This window comes from Equus quagga, chromosome 2, assembly GCF_021613505.1.
Source record: "Equus quagga isolate Etosha38 chromosome 2, UCLA_HA_Equagga_1.0, whole genome shotgun sequence".
Classification (NCBI taxonomy): Eukaryota; Metazoa; Chordata; class Mammalia; order Perissodactyla; family Equidae; genus Equus; species Equus quagga.
This window is the reverse complement of record NC_060268.1, coordinates 26,029,940-26,049,530: the sequence shown is the minus strand read 5'-3', so window position 1 is coordinate 26,049,530 and position 19,591 is coordinate 26,029,940. Positions and strand designations below refer to the sequence as shown.

The window sequence follows — 19,591 nt, the reverse complement described above, 5'->3', positions numbered from 1 at the left end:
ACCTGGAGAGGCTTCCATCCTGCTTATGCTAAGGGAAAAAAATAATAATAAATTGGGAAAAACAAGTGTCAACCTTTCTTTTTATGTTCATAATTCCCCCAACACATAGTTTTTACCATTGAGACCGCTTGTGGAACATTTAATTTCATCTGCCCACTTTGAGTGAGGGATGGAGTCGGATAAGACACTCTACGGCTGCAATAGTTAAGTTCAACGAGTGGGTTCCAGAACTGAGCTTAGAGGTATGTTTGGAAGGAGCCCTGGAAGTTACTGGAGCTAGGAGAGGCCAAGGGAGCCAAAGCCAGACTGCTAAATAATAATTAAAAATAAGCACTCGCAGGAATACCTGTCATCTTTAGTATCAGTACTGGCAAGAGGGATTCAGTACCCAGACTAGAACTAGAACCAGAGCTGGTGACATACAGAGGACATTTTGGATTTCCTGTGGCTTCTCCACAGTTTTCCTGAGAGCTCCTCTCCTGCCTGCCTTAGGGCCTCACAGCTAAGGGCCCCTTAGTCCCCTTGAACAGCTCAGGGCCATCTAACACTCCCCTTTAGCTTCATGTGTTACACCAGCCCTGTTCCCCAAATCCCACTCACTCCCACCATTCACTTGAAGCGCACCCCTTCAGCTCCTAGAACACCATGCCCCAGCCCAGGCTCAGTAGTCCAGGCTCTTGCTGGTCTGGAAAAGTGGGTCCGACATCAAACTCAGTGAAAATATCACCTCTCACACAAATCAGATAACCCCGGGCCATTCACATTTTACCCTCTTCTTTCCCCTCAAGTCCAAGTCACCAAGCCTGACAACTTCAGCCCTAGTGATGAAGTTTCATATCAAAGCTTGCTCCTTCTTTCCATCCTTGCTTCTAGTGCCTTCATATAACTTATGTTCTTTGAATTAATAAATAGTCATCTATCTAGTCCCTCTGTCCTTAATTGTGCCTCCCTTCAAACACTACCTCACACAGCCCCTCGTGTGACCTTCCTACAAGAAAAATCAGATCATGTCTATTCCTCTTTCAGTAAAGCCCCATTTCCCACAGAAGGAACCTGTGATGATTCAGAATTTAAGTCCCAGCTGAGCAGAGACCGCTACTGTATCCCCAGCATCTACCATGCCTCAGAGGGTAAGGGATCGAGACCTATCTACTGAATGGATTAGTTAGCCCCACCATATGCTCTCGTCATCTCAGCACATGAAATTGTTTCCTGTCTCTATGCCTTTATGGTCACAGCTCCCGCACCATGGAACGCCCATCCCTGTTCAACCACTTCACTATTGTTCACGATGTTCTCAACTTTCCCCTCTTCTCTGAATCCTTGTCCTAACACCCTTGCCCAGGAACAACCAACTGCTTCCTCTTTTGGGCCCTAACTGAAACTCTAAGCATATTTCTTATGTAGCAAACCTAACATTTTCTGGAACTTATAATTATCTTTTACTGTATCTCCATTAAAATGCAAGCTTTAGTTGCCAGGGGCTGAATTGTATTCATTTCAATAGGAAAAGTGCCTTCAACATTCCTTAATTCACAGATATAATTTTTTAAAGCTTTTTTGAATGAAGTTAATTAATTAATGGCATTTTCCTCATTAAACGTGATCAAATAAAAATTGATAACTTTTTTATTTTGCCATCTCCTCTACAGCTGTGTCAACCATGGATTCTGGGCTAACTCAGAGGAAACAGAGACTATAAGGTGCTTAGAAAATTAATATTAATGACAATATTATATTAATAATAATAATATTTGTGGTAGCTAACTCTTACTGAATATGAATATGTGCCCCACATTCTGATATGTGCATAGTGTGTATTATTTCATTTAGTAGCTTCAACAAAACTATGCTGTAGATACTAATATATCCCAATTTTATATGAGGAAATTAAAGCTCAAACAGGTGACCTTGCCTAGAATCGCACATTGTATGCATGGCTCATTAATCAATGACCCTTTGCCTCCCCAAAGTGTCGCAAAATGTTGGTCTCTCAGTCTCATTAATTTGATAGACACATAGATAGATTACAAGAATGAAGGAAATGCATGAAAATAGTGCTGAACCATGCATACACTTGTAGTCTGTTTTCATTTTTTCTAGGATAGTAACTGCATACTGCCGGATTTCATCTTTGTTAGAGAAGTTAAAGTAAAATTAATCATATTACCATTATTGTGTTTTTACACAGGAAATTTGTGCCTTTTTAGTGTTAGTTTATAATTATTTGGCTTGTAAATTGTCAAGAATTTCAACTCCTGAAATGTATTTTTCAATAGAATTTTAAATTTAAAATACAGTCTTTGGGGACCAGCCCAGTGGTGCAGCAGATAAGTTTGCTCACTCCGCATTGCCGGCCCAGGGTTCACTGGTTCAGATCCCAGGTACAGACCTATGCACTACTTATCAAGCCATGCTGTGGCAGGCGTCCCACATATAAAGTAGAGGAAGATGGGCACAGATGTTAGCTCAGGGCCAGTCTTCCTCAGCAAAAAGAGGAGGATTGGCTGCAGATGTTAGCTCAGGGCTAACCTTCCTCAAAAAAAAAGTTTTTGGTAGAAGGGTTAATAAATGTTCCAAGTGTCACATTGTGCAGCTCAATGAAGAATGCAAAGGTTTAAAAGGAATTTCTAACTTTTCCAAATTATTATAAAAAAATCATTTTTTGTAACTTTTTTTTCATACGGCTGGGTGTTGCTGTGAATGCTCCTTTGCACTTTTTTCCCTTCAGTGAAAAACTAATATACTCTGAATACTTTCCCACATAAATAAACAGATTTTCCATAGCATGAGTTCCTTGGCTATAAAATTTTACATCTTTGGAATATACCTTAGTTTACTCAATCAGTAACTTTTGCAGGTGTGCATGATAAAGTGAGCTTGGCTACCAAACCGAGGCTATTATAAGTAAAATTGAGGCATTACAAACAAATACATGTACATAAATCTATATGCAAGTAAGAGAGAGCCCAGATGAAAGTAACTGAAGGAAAAAACAAAAAAATTGTTGTCGGAAAAAAGTGAAAAATCCAGGTTAACTATCCTTTCAGGAAGGGCTGGATCCAGGTGTTCGAATAATGTCACCAGTAATACATCTCTCACTTGGCTGTGCTTTACTCCATTTTGGCTTTATTCTGAATCAGGCTGTGGCCAAAGTGATGGCAAACACAGCCACCAGGAGGCTCAGACTTATCTCCTGCTGTATTACTTTCCTCTTGCTGCTATAACACAACCACAAATTTAGCTGTTTAAACAATACAGATTTACTATCTTCTGGAGGTCAGAAGTCTCACTGAACTAATCAAGGTGTTGGCAGGGCTGCATTCCTTCTGGAGTCTCCAGGGGAGTCCAGCTGAAACCCTGAGCCTTTTCTAACTTCTGGAAGCTGCTGCACTCCTTGGCTCATGGCCCTCTTCCATCTTCAAAACCAGCTCTGACCTCTGATACCATTGTCACATCTCCTTCTCTGACTCTCTTGACCATCCCACTTTCCTCTTACAAAGGCCTTTGTGATTACATTGGCCTCAACCAGACATTTCAGAATAATCTCAATATCCTCAGCTTAAGCACATCTGCAAGATCCCTTTGGCCCCGTAAGATGACATGTCCACAGGTTCTAGGAGTTAGGGTGTGGACATCATTGGGGAACCCTTATTCTGACTATCATACCTGCCAACTTAACAACTCAAGCAAAAGGAACAGGTTCTTTCCTGATGATTCCAAAAACCATCCTGGGGCTGACTTTGCCTAGACTGACTTGTTCTGATCTGGGAAATGGAAAGAGGTGGTTCCCCAAGGCAAAGGCAAGATACTATTAGAAGAAGAATGAATAATACATAGGCAAAATAACAGATGACCCCTATACTATTAATTAGCTTACAAACTCCTCTTGTCATCAAAAAAGGAGTGATAAATCCACATATTAATTCCTATAAAGTAATTTTTTTAATTACCAAAATTTACATCTGAACAGAGCAAGCAAAAAGCAATGAGTACAATTGCTTCACAAAGAGGTACAAGTTCTGTTGACCAGAAATTCAGCGTAAACAATTATTCAAGATTATTTCAACGTGTTTCTCAGTAGATAAAAGGATGAGTAAGCAATGTTTAATGGTAAGTTTAGCTGAGAAATGTGTTAAATTGTATGTTTGATAAACTGAAACGGAAAAATAAAAGAAGAGTCAGCTTGATATATATCACAAGCTATGCCAAAGCTAGTGTTATATTCTAAACCTAACACTCCAGAAAAAGTTCAAAGGCAGCAAATACGGAGAAGTCAGGACAGAATCATTCTAAATCACATAAACTGTTTAGGCATAATTTTGAGCATTTCAGTTGCAGATGAAAGTTTTGCTTATCCAGCTCACACAAATCCTCACACTCTATGAGACTGGTTCATTTGGATGTCTCTTAGAACAAAGAAAGCTAAGGGTAGGGAAAAAGGAGCCTGGCAGACAATAAGAGCCAAGCAAAGATTTTATTTTGATTAAAACTACTCATTGTGAAGGTATCCAAAAAGATTTGAAAACACATTGAAGAATTAAGACAGGTTAGAAAATACAAGAATATGATCAGCACTTAGTGAAAAAACAGTCAAAGGGAAAGAAAAACCAAAAGAAAAGTTGGTTAGAGCAGCAGAGAAATTCAAAGATGAAGAATTGAGGCAGAAATAAATGTAGCAGGAATGCTGAAGGAGGAGGACAAACGTTTACACAAGTTATGAAATGCTGGCAAAAACAAGCTGCAGGGTGTAAAGTAGAATGTCCTGGAAAAGATTTACCAAAGTGTTATAAACTCTTAACGTTCAAGCACAAGGTAAGAAAGATTATGACAGCCACACATAAATGTATGAGAATTTTTAAGATTCTATGATGATCATGGAGCTTTGCTGTCCAATATATATTAAACGAACTGCAAATTATCTATAAAACAATTCTGGACATAATTCAGGAAAAGTAGAGTTAAGTACCTCAGTATAGAAAAAGAGAGAAATAACCAAAATGTAGACTAAATGTCAGTCAGTTGTAAAGAGCCTACTGGCATTGCAATATTCAGCATATTCTTGAAATTTAAAAGAAAAAACTAAACTCTTGTAAAGGTCCCCCAAGAAATACTGCTTATATTTATACTATACGTAGTTTATTTACATTTATATTTGTATTTCTGATCCTCTCAGAGAGGTGATCTCTTGGCAATTCCCCACTCCCTCCCATCCTATTAGATCTAGCCCTGAATTTCCCAGGAATTCTCTTCCAGAGACATGCTCAATGGCTATAAATTAATCTTCATCCTGATTATCTCAGTGTAAGATTCTGACAAATAGTAATGGCAAGCAATAGGATATATTGGAGTATATGAGGAAGCCATTTGGTGTAAACCTAATTCGGCCTGACTTTGTTTTTTCCAAAAGGGCCTGACATGGCCATTGAGCATGCATTGTATATCTGCTTTAAACATTTACTATGGCAAGAACAAATGGCCTTAAGATAAAGGTGCAACTTCCCCCGACATTGGCATTTCCTTAGGGATAAGTATCTTTCCTTAGGCTAGGAACTGATTGCTGTGCTCACCTGTGACCACTGAGTTCGAGACAACAGACCTGCCACCCTGCTGTGTCCACTGAGACAGCAGACCTACCTGCTGTGTCCATCAATCGCTGTGCCGACAGAGCAGTCTCGCGACTACTGTAAAAGGGACAATTCAATCATAGGTGAAACATCCTGTTTGGGGGTATATAACCACTCTGTGCACCCCACTTCTTCAGTGCCCTTTCTTCCTTTGGGAAGAAAGGCCCTGAGCCACGGTCCTCACATTTTGGCTCAGTATAAACCCACCCAAATTTTCATTTATAGATTGGTTATGGATTATTTTCATCAACAAACTAAAGATTAAATGCTTGGCATAGTAGGGGATCCCCACCAGGATTCTGTTCTAACACTATGATTCTCTCCTCCCAACCTGCATCTGTTCTGACATCTGTACCAGGCACCAAATAGGTTATTAAATATTGGGCTAAAAGCTTTTCATATCATTATAACCTAGGTAAGACAGCTGACGCAGGCTAAGGGAGAAACAAGAAAAAAGGATTTTTAAAATTTTGACATCCAGAGGTATTCATAAAATACAAGTATGGTAGATAAGCGGGTATGAGCTATTCTTATCCTTATCCCTACTTCAAATTATTTTTCTAACCACTCTCTGGTCTGGAATATTCAATCCTTCTTATGTGAATGGATAATGGATGGATGTTCCTAATCCCAATTTCCAATGTATGGAGGGTTCCCACATCATAATTCTCTGGACATCAACTGGGCGTCCGGCAAACCCACTCAGTTCTGACACTATCTGCCTGGCATCAAATCCTACAGGTTAAGGGCTCAGTCCTACAAGACTGTATCCCCCACATTTCAGATGCCAGTGGCAAATCTGGGTTGTTATCTGTACTTCTGAATGACCAGCTACAAATCAGAGGTTCCCATGATCTCTTCCTTGGGCTTAATTAATTTGCTAGAGCAGTCACAGAACTCAGGAAACTTATTTACTCACTAGATCACTGGTTTATTATAAAAGGATATAACTCAAGAACAGCCAGATGGAAGAGATAACATAGGGCAAGTTATGGGGAAAGGGTGTAGAGCTTCCAGGCTCTCTCCCAGTGCACCACTGTCCCAAATCTACATATGTTCACCAACCTGGAAGCTCTCTGAGCCTTGTCCTTTGGAGTTTTTTATGGAGGCTTTATTACATAAGCATGATTGATTAAATCATTGGTCATTGGCAATTGACTCAACCTCCAGCCCTTCTCCCCTCTCCAGAGGTCAGGGGGTGGGGCTGAAGACTCCAACCCTCCTCTAGCAACAACCTCCATCTTGGGTGTGTTGCAAAAGTCATCTTATTAACAAAAGGCACCTTTCCCATGCTCATCACAGGAAATTCCAAGAGTTTTAGGTGTTCTGTGCCAGAAACAGGAATGAAGACTAAATACATATTTCTCATTACAAATTGCAATACAACATGTGCCTATATTACTCTTAGTCTTTGCTTAAGAACTTGGCCAGAGTAGAACCTTTGGGTATTCAGACCTTATTAGTTAATCCTCATGGACATTTTGCTTCCTACTAAGATGATTTTCTAACACTTGCAGCCTGCCTTGGTTGTTAACAAAACCGGCAGCATGTAGCTTTAATGCATTCTCTCTCTTTGAACTTGAGCTCTTCGTCTCACTCTTCTGGCAGGTTCATTCTCTCTGCAACACCAGGAATCAGCACTTTCCATTGACTACAGCAATAGAAATTTAAACATCTTTTAACAGGAGGAAACACTTTCTGCTTAATGGGTAGGCTGAGGCACATAACCTTCTCTACAGTATCTTGGAATTATACTGTTTGATATTTTCTTGCACAGAACATATGCAAATTCAGAAAGGTGAGTGATGTCAGATTTAAAAGCCCCTTGTTCTGTCTTGCTTCCTTTGGATTCAAATTTAAGGGGAAACAGTCAGTCATGAAGCTGCATGAATTTCAATGACTATTTTCAATCAGTCTGTAGAAGACACAAATATAAAGAATAGCTAGAGGATTAAACATAAATAAACATTGATGGTAATTCTGCATTGTCATCAAAGTATATTCATGATGATAGGCTAACTAGTACATTAGATTAGTGTCAGTCAGACTTTGGAAAACTGTAAAACTTTTACACATTTTTAAGATGACTTCTAAAATATTTTATCACTACTTTAAATGTTTGAATACTGTAAAGGTAATAATTACACTGTATTATAAATATTGACATTTTCAAATAAAACTCATATAATAACTTTTAGATATATTCAATGAAATCTTAATACCAAAGTGATTTGCTACCCGTCAACATCTAATTAAAATTCATGAACAAACACTTCATTAACAATTGAACATTTTATATTGTTCCTTTCTTTCCTTAAAATCATATTTCCATTCAACTTCTGAAGAATTTTTTTCTGGATTGAATTGTAAATATAATTATTAATAATGTACATTTGATGAAAATAAATATATTACAATTTTTTAAAGGTTTTTAACATGGAAAGTCAAAAGTTTTTTGGAAATGCATTTCTTAATAAAATGACTGATACCAGCTCAACACAAGGTTGACATAAGGGAAGCCATATTGTAGAAAAAAAACATATTGTAACTTTGAATGACCTCTGATTAACTCAGTTGGATATGCATCCTCCAGGAGATACACATGCTCTGCAGATTTTGTGGCCCCTCTCACCTGCAGTAAGTTGATAACTTTGTTCTTTTGAGTTCCTTAGGAATGGGATGACCACCCCCCCCAGACAGAAAGTCTATGCTGCTAGCCATCATCAATGACAACTGAAAGATCTGGATATAGGGCATTTCTCCAGTCTCTGATGCATGTCTAGCAAAACAAAAGACTATCAGGAACTAAGACCAGATGTCTGCACACCCAGAGACCAGCTTCCTCCCCAACCCGGAGACCAGGTCCCTATACAACTGACTTGTAGTATTTGTTCTATGAGATGGTTCTTTCAGAGGTTAGTTGGCCATCTTCCCACTTACTAGCAAGCTGTAATAAAACCCTTTCTCTCCTACCACCTTGCCTCTTGACTATTGGCGTATCTTGTAGTGGGCAGATGATCCTCTCCTTGGGCAGTAACGTGGCTGGGGTCAGATCTACAATGCTTTGATTAAAGGAGGCTTCCCTGACACCAGTAAAAAGAAGTACTCTTTTCCTTAATGCACTAGAGGTTTTTAAACCGCAGAGCGATGCTATAAAGAAAGATTCCTTCTGGTGTAAAGTTGGGAAAGGACAGATTTGAAAGGATAGGAAATGAAAACCACAGTCAACTTCTCAGGCAGATCATTTTTAGGAAAAGGGTACATAGAGAACTTGAATATCGGGAAATTGATTCCCTTAAAATAAGTATCTGTTCCCTAGTTTGAAGAAGATTGTATTAGACTGCTCTAAATATTACTGATTCAGTCTCAGCCAGTCTTCATTTAGTAATGAGGTTTGAGGAAAATCAGCAGGAAATTTGAAGAAAAGAGTGTTAAGTTTCAAAAAACCTGATAAATTTCCTAAAGCTTGTTTGACGTTTCTAGCTTGGAAGAATAGCTACTGATGAGATAGAAAACAATATAGATTGAGCTCTTGCATGACACAAAGTCATTTGCACATGTATCATTATTTTCAGAAAGGCAGTTTTAAATGCCATGGTCATTCATTAATAACACTGTAAAAGAGAAAGTTGTCCCAATCTTGGGGAAAAAAATGATGATTGCTGGATCTTTTTTCTCTATCACTTGAGCATTTTCTAGTAAGCACTTATCTGACACTCTTGGGGAATGTAACTTTGTTGTCACAGCATATCTAGCTAGCAATCCATAACTGAGAAAAGGCTCATATGATTTACACTCCTTTGTGTTGGAGATTAAACTACAGAAATGGAAGAGGTATTATGAGTTCATAGCCTGAGAAGAAAAATTAACCCCAAATTGTTGTATCAATTCTACCAATATTTTATTTTGCTATCAGTACATTTATATCTTTTACCTGTAAGCACGAATGGAGTCAGTTCTTTTTATTAATGATTCTTTCACTAAGAACTTTAATAAAACATGGACACAGGCTCACTCCTTATTTGTATTAAAATTTTGTTTTTTAGCACATTTTGGCCATTCTGGGTCTGAGTCAGATAATTACTCCCTGATAACTAAACTATAAAATCCTGGTACCATATACATTTAGTTTGTACAGAAACATAGATGGCTATTATTTATTTAATTTGATATCCTGACATTTAAAGATTTGCTAGTAAGAGGAAATCTAATGAACCAAACATCTTGAAACATTCCTAATTATTATTAATAGCCTGAATTTACCCATGAGGCAAACAAAAATAGGTCATTCATTTATAACGAATGTAAGAGTGTCAAATTCTACACATTGTGTACCGTTCTCCACAACCACATGGCACATTCTGGCTGTGAACATCAACTTCACAAAAACAGAATCTGTAGATCCTGAGATCTTGCAAGAAGGAAAGTCACTCTAGTCCACATCTTCCTAGAAGGATTTCAGATTTCTAGGTCAGAGTCACTCCTGGGGATGAAGAACGTCTATCAAATGTCAGCATGAGGTTCTTTCTTACTTGAAATGACCTCACTAATCTCATCCTAAAATCTTGGATACACAAGCCCATCTTGACTCATCTAGGGCATGCCAGGAATGTACTTATCATTAAATAATTCAAAGACATGACTTGTTCCTCTCAAAATTCTCCAGGTTTTTCTCTTACTTTCCTAGCCATCCCTACTTTCTTCTTCCTTTGAACATTATACTCTTCTACCAATTTCTTGAATTCTGGGGTTCCTAATTCTGCTTTCATGCTACACACAAATTCTAGGTGATCTCATCAACTCTTAAACCTCAAACACCATTTAACTATTCTATACCGACAAATATTTATCTCTACCCCAGACCCTTCTCAGCCCAGCCCCACCTAGGTGCTTCAACCTCAATATGCGCAAAATTTAGCTCAATATGTCACCACTCTACAGGTCCTCCTCTTTGAGTGTCCTCATCCTATTGCCAGAGTCATCATTTAAAAAGGCAAATGTGATCATTTCACTCTGTTGCTTAAAATTAATCAATGACTTCCCATTTCCCATAGGACAAAACCTAAAATCATCACCAAGGTTCACAAAGCCTTCCTTGCTCTGACTTACTTCTCTGGCCTTATCTCCCATCTCTCATTTTAACCGTATTAGACTGCATGCTTAATATCTCCTGTTTGCCCTTACAGGTCCTCTGTCTGTCCTTCTTCACCCTGCTCTGTGCCCCATGTGGCTGACCTGTAGGGATTGCATCATTGGGCTCTCTTGCTTTCCGGTCTTCAGTTGGTTTTGGCTCAAGGGAAGCACCCATAGACATCAGAGGGAAGGAGAAGCCTATGGTCAGGGCACATATTCCCCCAGTTTCCTCCTTGTTGGATTGACATAGGCTGTCACTGACCCTCTATCACAAGGCCAGCTCTCTAAGACAGCCTCTCCAAACAGCCTCTCTATCTCTAGGTTCCAGTAATCCCCCTCACGCTTCTGTTTAAGGCTGGAGTGATGTTAGTCCCAGAGTACAGCGTCATCCCTTATACGTGCCCTACACCCTGCTTATAGTTTTATAACTAGTGTCATAGTAAACACTCCTCAAATTTTGCAATTTTTGTGTGCATCAGTTTCCTTCTAGAACCCTGGCTAATATTGTCTGCTTTCAGATCCTAAAATGTGCCTATTTCAACTTAAATGTTACTTCTTCAGGGAAGCCTTTCCTAGCCCCCTTGATTCAGGTATAACCACCTGTGAAACCCACTACAGCACCCTGCACTTCTCCTGTCACAACATCCTCCACTCAGTGGCAATCATTGAATGAGTGTTAATGTTGCCTTCTCTAATAGGCTGCACATTCGACGACATCAATGACTGAGTCTGTCTTGCTCATTGCCATAGCCTAAGAGTTCAGCCTTGGATCTGGAGCATACGGTATTCTCAATAGTAATTTGTTGAATTCATAAATGGGTGGATTGATGAGTGAATGAGCCTAATTTTATTCAAAAACAATATTGCATCAGAAATGTATAAACCAAAATTTGTTGGAAATACAAGAATGATTTGACAAGATATTAATTTTACAATACTTTAAGATCCTTTAATATACTTTCTCAGAGAGAGAAAAAGAAAGATGAAAAATAACCTTGTTATATATATGGAGAGAGAGCTGTTCTATAAATATATACACAGCTATGAAACATTTACCAAAACACAAGCATGTATTATGACTCAAAGAAGGAATAGGGAAGATTCATAAAATCCACATTCTGTGAAAATAAAACAATAGCTAGAAATTAATAATTAAAAGACAGCCAATAAATGAGTTGAAAGGAAATTAACCACTTATGATATTCTAAATAACTTCTGAGTGAAAGAACTAAAAGTTAAAACTATAGGTCATTAAAAATTAACACTAATGGTAGCACTTAACATAAAAATCTATGGATTTGGGCCAGCCCGGTGGTACAGCGGTTAAGTTCACATGTTCCATTTCAGCGGCCCGGGGTTCACCAGTTCGGATCCCACATGTGGTCATGGGACCGCTTGGCAAGCCACGCTGTGGTAGGCATCCCACATATAAAGTAGAGGAAGATGGGCATGAATCTTAGCTCAGGACCAGTCTTCCTCAGCTAAAAGAGGAGGATTGGCAGCAGATGTTAACTTAGGGCTAATCTTTCTTAAAAGAAAAAATCTATGGATTTATTTAAAGCAATACTCAAAAGAAAATACATAGGCATGAGTGCATTTATTAATAAAGTAAGGAGTCAAATAAAAGAGCCAAATCTTCAATTCAAGGAAATAAAAATAATACTAAGCAAAATAAGCCAAAATAAAGAAGGGAAAAGTCTAATAATAGAAGTAGGAATTAATTTAAAAGCCAAATAAACATTAAAATTTATAAATGAAGCAAAGAGTCCTAGAAAATTTGTTGAGAAAACACAAATACCCAACATCAAGATTGAGAAAAGTGAGAAGGAAAAAAAGAAAGCACAAATAAACATCAGGAATGAGAAAGGTTATATAATCTCACCTAGGAAAGGAATTTCTAAAATCATCAGTTAATACTTTCTGTAAATAGATCTTGATGAAATGAATGATTTTTAGAAATATATAACCTTTTCATTTAAATTTCTGAAGTTTCTAAAAGCTTATTTTATAATTCCAACATCTGCATCAAATCATAAGGAAAAAATTCCTGAATTCTGCCTCTTCCACTTTCCCCACATACCCAGCACACGAATACTACACATATACCAAGCACCATGTCTCAACTCTCCTATGTTCCCACTTTAAAAAAAAAAATTATGTCCCTACTGTCATGGCCTGAATTGCGTCCCCAAAATTCATGTGTTGAAGCCCTACCGCCCAGTACCTCAGAGGTGACTACATTTGAAGATAGGGCCTTGAAAAGAGTGATCAAGTTAAAGTGACGCCTTTATTCAATCTGACTGGTGTCCTTATAAAAAAGATTAGGACACAGAAACACACCCAGGGTGCCCAGCACAGAGGAAGGACCGTGTGAGGACACAGTGAGAAGATGGCCATCTGCAAGCCAAGCAGAGAGGCTGGAGTAGAAAACAAACCTTCCAACACCTTCATCTTGGATTTCTGACCTCCAGAACTGAGAGAAAATAAATTTCTGTTGTTTAAGTCCCCCAGTCTGTGATATGCAAGCCCTCCTTTTAAATACACCTACCATGTGCCAATCACTATGCTAGACTCTGGGAAATCAAGACTCAGAGAAAGTAGCTGTTTTCCAGGAGTTCACAGTCTAGAGGAATAAACACATATGCACCCTGATAATAATGCTACGTGATACATGTGACAATGCATAATAGTATCCGTCACTTACTGAGTTCCTGCTCTGTTTCAAGCTCTTTCCACTTATTTAAAATTCTGTCCAACTCCAGCTCTCACTTGGCCATTTTCACTTAATACTTCTCTATTATCTCAATTTCAAAACACCTTCCCAATTCCCATCCTTCTCCGAACTTAACAGTTTCTGTAAATAGCACCACATCATTTCCTTATTCAGGCTTGGAACTTTAGTGTTTATGGTCAGGGACCAACCCCTGTCAGTTTTTTTGTTTCCCATGACTACCACCTTATTTAAGTCGTTCAATTCCTCTCAATTCCTCTAAGTTGAAAGAAACATTCTCCTTGCTCTCCATTACTGAGATCTCTTTTCTGCCCTTCTCACCTATCCCACCAACTCCCAACCACCCTCTGTACTGCTGCCAGGCCCTTCTTCTTAAAATATCTTTGCATTATATCACTCCACCATTCAAAAATCCCATAATAGTTCTTATTTTTTCACAAATGTAAGCCCCTTTGACTAGCTTTCAGCGACCTCCATAATCCACTCTCATTTTACCAATCCACCCCCATTCCCAGAGGCTGTGTCCCAACCTGTGTTTTCTGTTACTCAGATGATTCTTAACACTTTCTCACAAGCATGTCATCCTCACCCCTACCTCCCTACGTTTCCTGAAATGGTCTTTAACTCTCTCTATATATATATATATCTAACTATTATGTATTCTTCAAGTCTCAGCTCCTCCAAAGAGGCTGAGCTAAGTTCCTTCAACCTTCTATAATCTGTCTCTTCTGAATTTATATAAAGCCTGTACTCTCCCCCCAAAAATGTACCCCTTTCACTGTTAACTTGCTCTGTGCATGTTATTTTTATCCTAAATTACAACTCCATTAAGACCAAGACTAGATCCGGTGAAATTATTTTATACTCCCATCCCATCATTTATCACATTACTTGATACTTGGTGAGTGCTTGGTATGTACTTTTCACTATAATGTCTTTTATTTCTTCTAATGTCTTTTATTTCCTCCTCAAGTGTTCTCCTCAAGTAGAAAAATCAGTGTTGGATGGTTCTATCAGTTATGGAGTGTCCATGCAGGAAAGGGAATTTCAGCGGGAACTTGCTTGAGACAGTAGAGGACTGAGTTTAGCACTTTAAAGATAGAGAAATTAAATGTATAGGACTGTTGCACATTAACTGCAGAGAGTGTAATGGGTAAAAAATGACTGCCTCCAAATCCTAAATAGAAGCCTGTTACAAACACACAGAAATGCACAGGACTAGGCACTAGCCCAGTAACTAGACAGTCAGGTTGAATCCATTTCATCTCATACCAGCTGCGTGATCATAAGCTTATTATTTAACCCCTATAAGCCCCAGTTTCCTCTTCTGCAAAATATAGATGTTCTTGGATTAAATTAGATTATTCATTCACTTAGCATAGTGCCTCGGGTATAGGGCTGCTCAATACACATTAGTTGTTATTATCATATTTTGTTCTTTTTTCCACAACTTTGCGTAAGAGGTATTTGAGGACCTGAAGAAGCTGTGATGGTGCTCTCCAAGAGTTAACGTGGTACAGAAAAGGTACATTGCCTGCAGGAAGGTAAGATGATTCATAAACTCACCTAGTTCATCAGAAGTAGTTACTCATGTTTAGGGGAGTCCTAAAAAAATGAAAGCCTTCCCACTCTCCTAATGTCCCCCTACCAATAGTCCACATAGTTCAGATAATACTGTTGTGGGGGGCATCTACTGTTTTGTCCACTCAGAACAGAAACTCCCTCCTGGCGAAAGATAAACTCTAGCCTGAATGGAGGCCGCCATCTTACTTACACAGGCACCTCAGACATTCCTGAATGACCAAAGGTGGACGCCTGATCCAGCTGAGCCAATCATATCACTTACACCCTGCTGTAGTCACAAATTGATCCCCTGGAGGAAAACCTGACTCAGACTAAAGTAAACAAAGCCCTACCCCAGAATTTTTAAATTTTGGATAGGAAAGAGAGATCCTCGGGCCTTCTTTGGTGGCTACACTGTGAGATGAACTCCAGCTAGAAAATGTTTGCAGTCATGTCTCCTGCTTTGTGTTCTGTGTACATAAAGCTGATATATAAGCAGAAGTGGGATGAAAGGAGAATCTTTGCAGGATTCAGTTCCCTGGCACCCTGGATACCCAAAGTCCACATACACTTCTGCATTTGCCAAGGTTATAGGAATCAATGCATTCTTCTTCTTGCCTAAGCTTATTTGAATTATGTTTCTGCCACTTGACTAATGTCCTGACTAAATCAATCAGATTTTTAAAGATTAAGCTGCTAAGAAATTTTTAGAAACATCTGGCTGACTTACAAAAAGCAAATTCTCCTCGTGTACACAATTCTATAGGTTACTTTCTCAAAATATCCTGAGGGGGGCAATGTTTCCACGCACACAAAAAAAAATCAACTTCTGTCCAAAGCATTTTTTTTTTAAACAAAAGGGAGGAACTGAGTGAACTGTATGAGGAGATTCTAATTGGCTGGAACATCTGTTGAAATTGTGTTTCTGTAAAGAAAGAAAAAACTACCATCTTCGGAGATCTCTGGCTAGCTTTTAAGGCACCTAAATCTCAGTCTTAAGTGAAGCGGACAGAGAAAAAAAGAATGAAGCATCTACTAGCAGCCATTCCGTGGCTTCAGCTAGACGGTGAGTTGAGGGTTATTGGAAAGGGAATTGTCACACAATGTTCAGGGGTGGAGACAAGGCTCAGTGTGACTCCTGTGAGGTTCCCAGGGGGCAACTGGATTCCAGGGACAACCAGTGAACTCCTCCTTGTGAAATGTTCTCTTTGGACAGGGTTAAATGGAGAGGTGAGAGTGGAGCAAAGCCCTCCGGCCCTGAGCCCCCAGGAGGGAGAAAACTGTACCATCTACTGCAATTATTCAGGAACGACTACAGCTCGACTGTACTGGTACAGACAGGAGCTGGGGAAAAGCCTGGAACACCTGTTTTCATTGGTGTCAAATGGAATAGTGAAGTGAAATTCACAGCCTCTCTTGACACCAAAGCCTGTCTCAGCGCCCTGCACATCACGGCCACCCAGGGTGGCCTCTCTGCCTGCTACATCTGCGCCGTGGACACACAGCGCTCCCCCCAGGCTTTTAGTCTGTACCCAAAGCTGCAGCCTCGGCCCCCGCCCCCACTGCTGCGGGACTACAGTCGGAGGCTTAGTTCATCGTCTCTGCCTCTCTTCTTGCAAGGAAATTCTGAAATGAATGAGAAAAGATGGTGTTTTTAACCTTTACTTTCTTCACTATGGAAATTTTCTTTAAAGGTAAATGGATTCGGGGGGAAAATGTCCTAAACATGTCTTTCCTGAGAATATGAGCTCTCATCTTTTACCGCCTCATAGTCAAAATCCATTAGTCTTCCATTACAGAATGATTTTACATTTAGCACAACTGTCACAAATAATTCCTATGAAATACAGAGCCATTATTTGTTTATATGTGAGTGTAGCCTATAGCATTTACCAATGGAGGGGAAAAAAGAATAAATGCTTTATAAAAGAATATTCTGTGAGAGGCTCCTTACCTAGTTTTTCCTGCTAAATTATTGACTGCACTGGTCAAGTGATGTCCGTGAGATCTAGGTATCAAGTTATCACAATGTGTAGAGAGATTCTTGTTGTAGGACTTTAAGAAATAAATAAATAAAAGGCTAATTGGAAAAACCTGAACCCACACTGTTGCATGAAAGTATTATGCGTATACCTGGTCTACAAACCCAGGATACAAATGCTTTCACGTCTCTCATTTTTCCAAGTAGTTTTTAGAGCGAATACCGGCCAAATAAGCAGGGAGTTCTTTATCTCCTTCTTGGGCCCTTGCCCGCACCCACCCCTGACCTGTCTAAGAAGCGGGGAGAGATGGGCAGCTTGGAAAGGATTCGTCAAGCTTCCACGCCAAGCAGTGGACCCCAGTTGACTCCTGCCTTGTTTCTTGTTGATACACATTCTCCCTCAGGGTCTGAGAGAGAGTGCTGGACCATGCTGATCCTGCCCCTGGAGGGTGACCCCACTCTTTCAGTGTCAGCTTGGCCAATGGTGCCTCATGCCTGGGCTCAAGATTGCAGAACTCTGTACCCATCTCCCTCATGGACACATGGCCACCGCTTGAGACCCCAACAACCAAAGAATTCTGGGTTCAGAGTGGTTCTGGCCTTCATATCGTGGGGACAAAACAGCATCCCCTTTTGTGGCTCTTCCTAAGTGATAAATATCTTTTGTTTTGCATGTCTCAGACCCAAAGGGTCTGATTACACTCACTTTCTCTAGAGTGACAGTAGGGTTATACGCCAACCCTCTTAAGGACGAATACTCTTAGCAACCCCTTAGGATCCTGCAGCTCCTTTCTAACCCTGGCCACCTTCAGTGACTCGAGGGTATTTATCCCTCAAATGAGACTCCCTAAGGTGACTTTTTCCTGTTTTCCAAGTGAGGTCACCCATAATGATTCCACAGTGTCAACACTTCCTTTTCTAAGGGATGCTGGCCACAGTGAATATACAATGGTTTTCTGGGATTTTCTTACTGAATAATAAAACTAACCCAAACTTTATCACTGAGAGGCACCTTGCCACATGATTTTCTGAAACAAGTAAATTAAGCACAATTTAATACAATGAAATGAAATTACATATTAAGTTCTAATCTCCCCGCTAAGGCATTGGGGAATACCCTTAGTTTAATGGCAAATAAAGTAGTATCTACTTTGATGTAATGTAGGTTTATCTTCTTCTAGGTCCTGCTGTGCCTCTACTTGCCCTGTAATACTCTTGTCCCTAAACAGTTTACAATGAGCGGTCACCTCCTAGTTCAAGGACCCTTATGAAACTCCAAAATGTTTCTGATGTTTGCTTACACACTTTCTCAAAAGTCATAACATCAATTCTTTATTGTTTTGAGGCTTTGCTTTCCTCTAATTGCTCTGCAAAATATCCATGCCTGCATTTCTTACTGACCAGGAGCAGTGGCACTGTTCCACATCTCTGCTTCTTCCTCTGTCAGCACAGACTGTGTCCTCAGTCTGGCGGTTTATTTGCTCCTCTCTTCTCTGTTGTGGTAATGCTTGTTAGTGGGCTGGGTTACTTACTAATTGAAATCCACACTCAAATCAGATCCCTCCACTGTGCAGAATCATAAATCCCATGAGACTTTTGTGAACATCAGGAAAATCCTGACAGGCCACAAAAGGTCAAGGGGTTTATTTCTTGGCCATTGCATATGCAATAGTGTTTATATCTGTAACCTGCAATCCTTTTTCTTCATCATTCCAAAATATATAATGAGCAATGTATAGTGACAAACAGTAAAAGTATAGATTTATTTACATTGTACATTTAATTTGAAATCAGCACTTTGGATAGAAATGTTAAGATGGAGTGTCCAACACAGCAGGACTACTTGGTCCAAAGGCATCAGTTCTTCCATCTTTTTGTTCTTTCCTTATATTTTCTCGTTTAAACTTCATAGCAAAAGGACACGATTCCCTCTTGTGAATGAAAGTCTCCACCTGGTTGGTCAATAGAGAGTAGTGGACCCAGCTTACTGACTGGGTAAATAGGACAAAATATGCTACAAGAGAAGGAAATTTTGACTAAAAACTTCCCTTGTCTCCCCAAATTCATAGCTGTGGAAGTCTCATAAATGATATTTCAACTGTGCTGTGAATTGCAAAGATACAGGGATCAGTCCCATTCAGCTCAAGAATCTTACAGACACCGTGAAGAAAGAAATAAGGTGAGAGATTGATGCACAAATTACTTATTTTGCACATTTTAGTGTGGCTATTGGAGCAAGAATGAAGATACAACAGGAAACAGAAAGAACACTATTATCTGCCACAATGACTCAACCAGCATTTTAAATAGACTTCCAGGAAATAGAGTCAAGAGAGAGCCCTAAAGGCTAATTTGGTAACCTTTTAAATGAAGGAATTGAAAGAGAGGGCCATAATGAAGCTTCTCTTATTATAGCAAAACAGATTTTTAATGGCTTTTCCCCTTTCTAATTTTTTGGGGAATAAGAAAAACAAAAGGTGTATAAGAGTTTTGAGCATGGTGGCATCTCACCTCAGACCAGTTGAAGCTGAGGAAGAGGAAGAAGTTCTGTGCAAA

At 39.4% G+C, this 19,591-nt stretch overlaps 1 protein-coding gene across 1 annotated transcript in view; it reads left to right on the top strand.

The window, feature by feature from the left end:
- Window positions 1-19,591, top strand: part of LOC124235405 (T cell receptor alpha chain MC.7.G5-like) — a 474,302-nt gene that overhangs the window by 1,468 nt on the left and 453,243 nt on the right. The gene's annotated exons all lie outside the window — the stretch shown is intronic.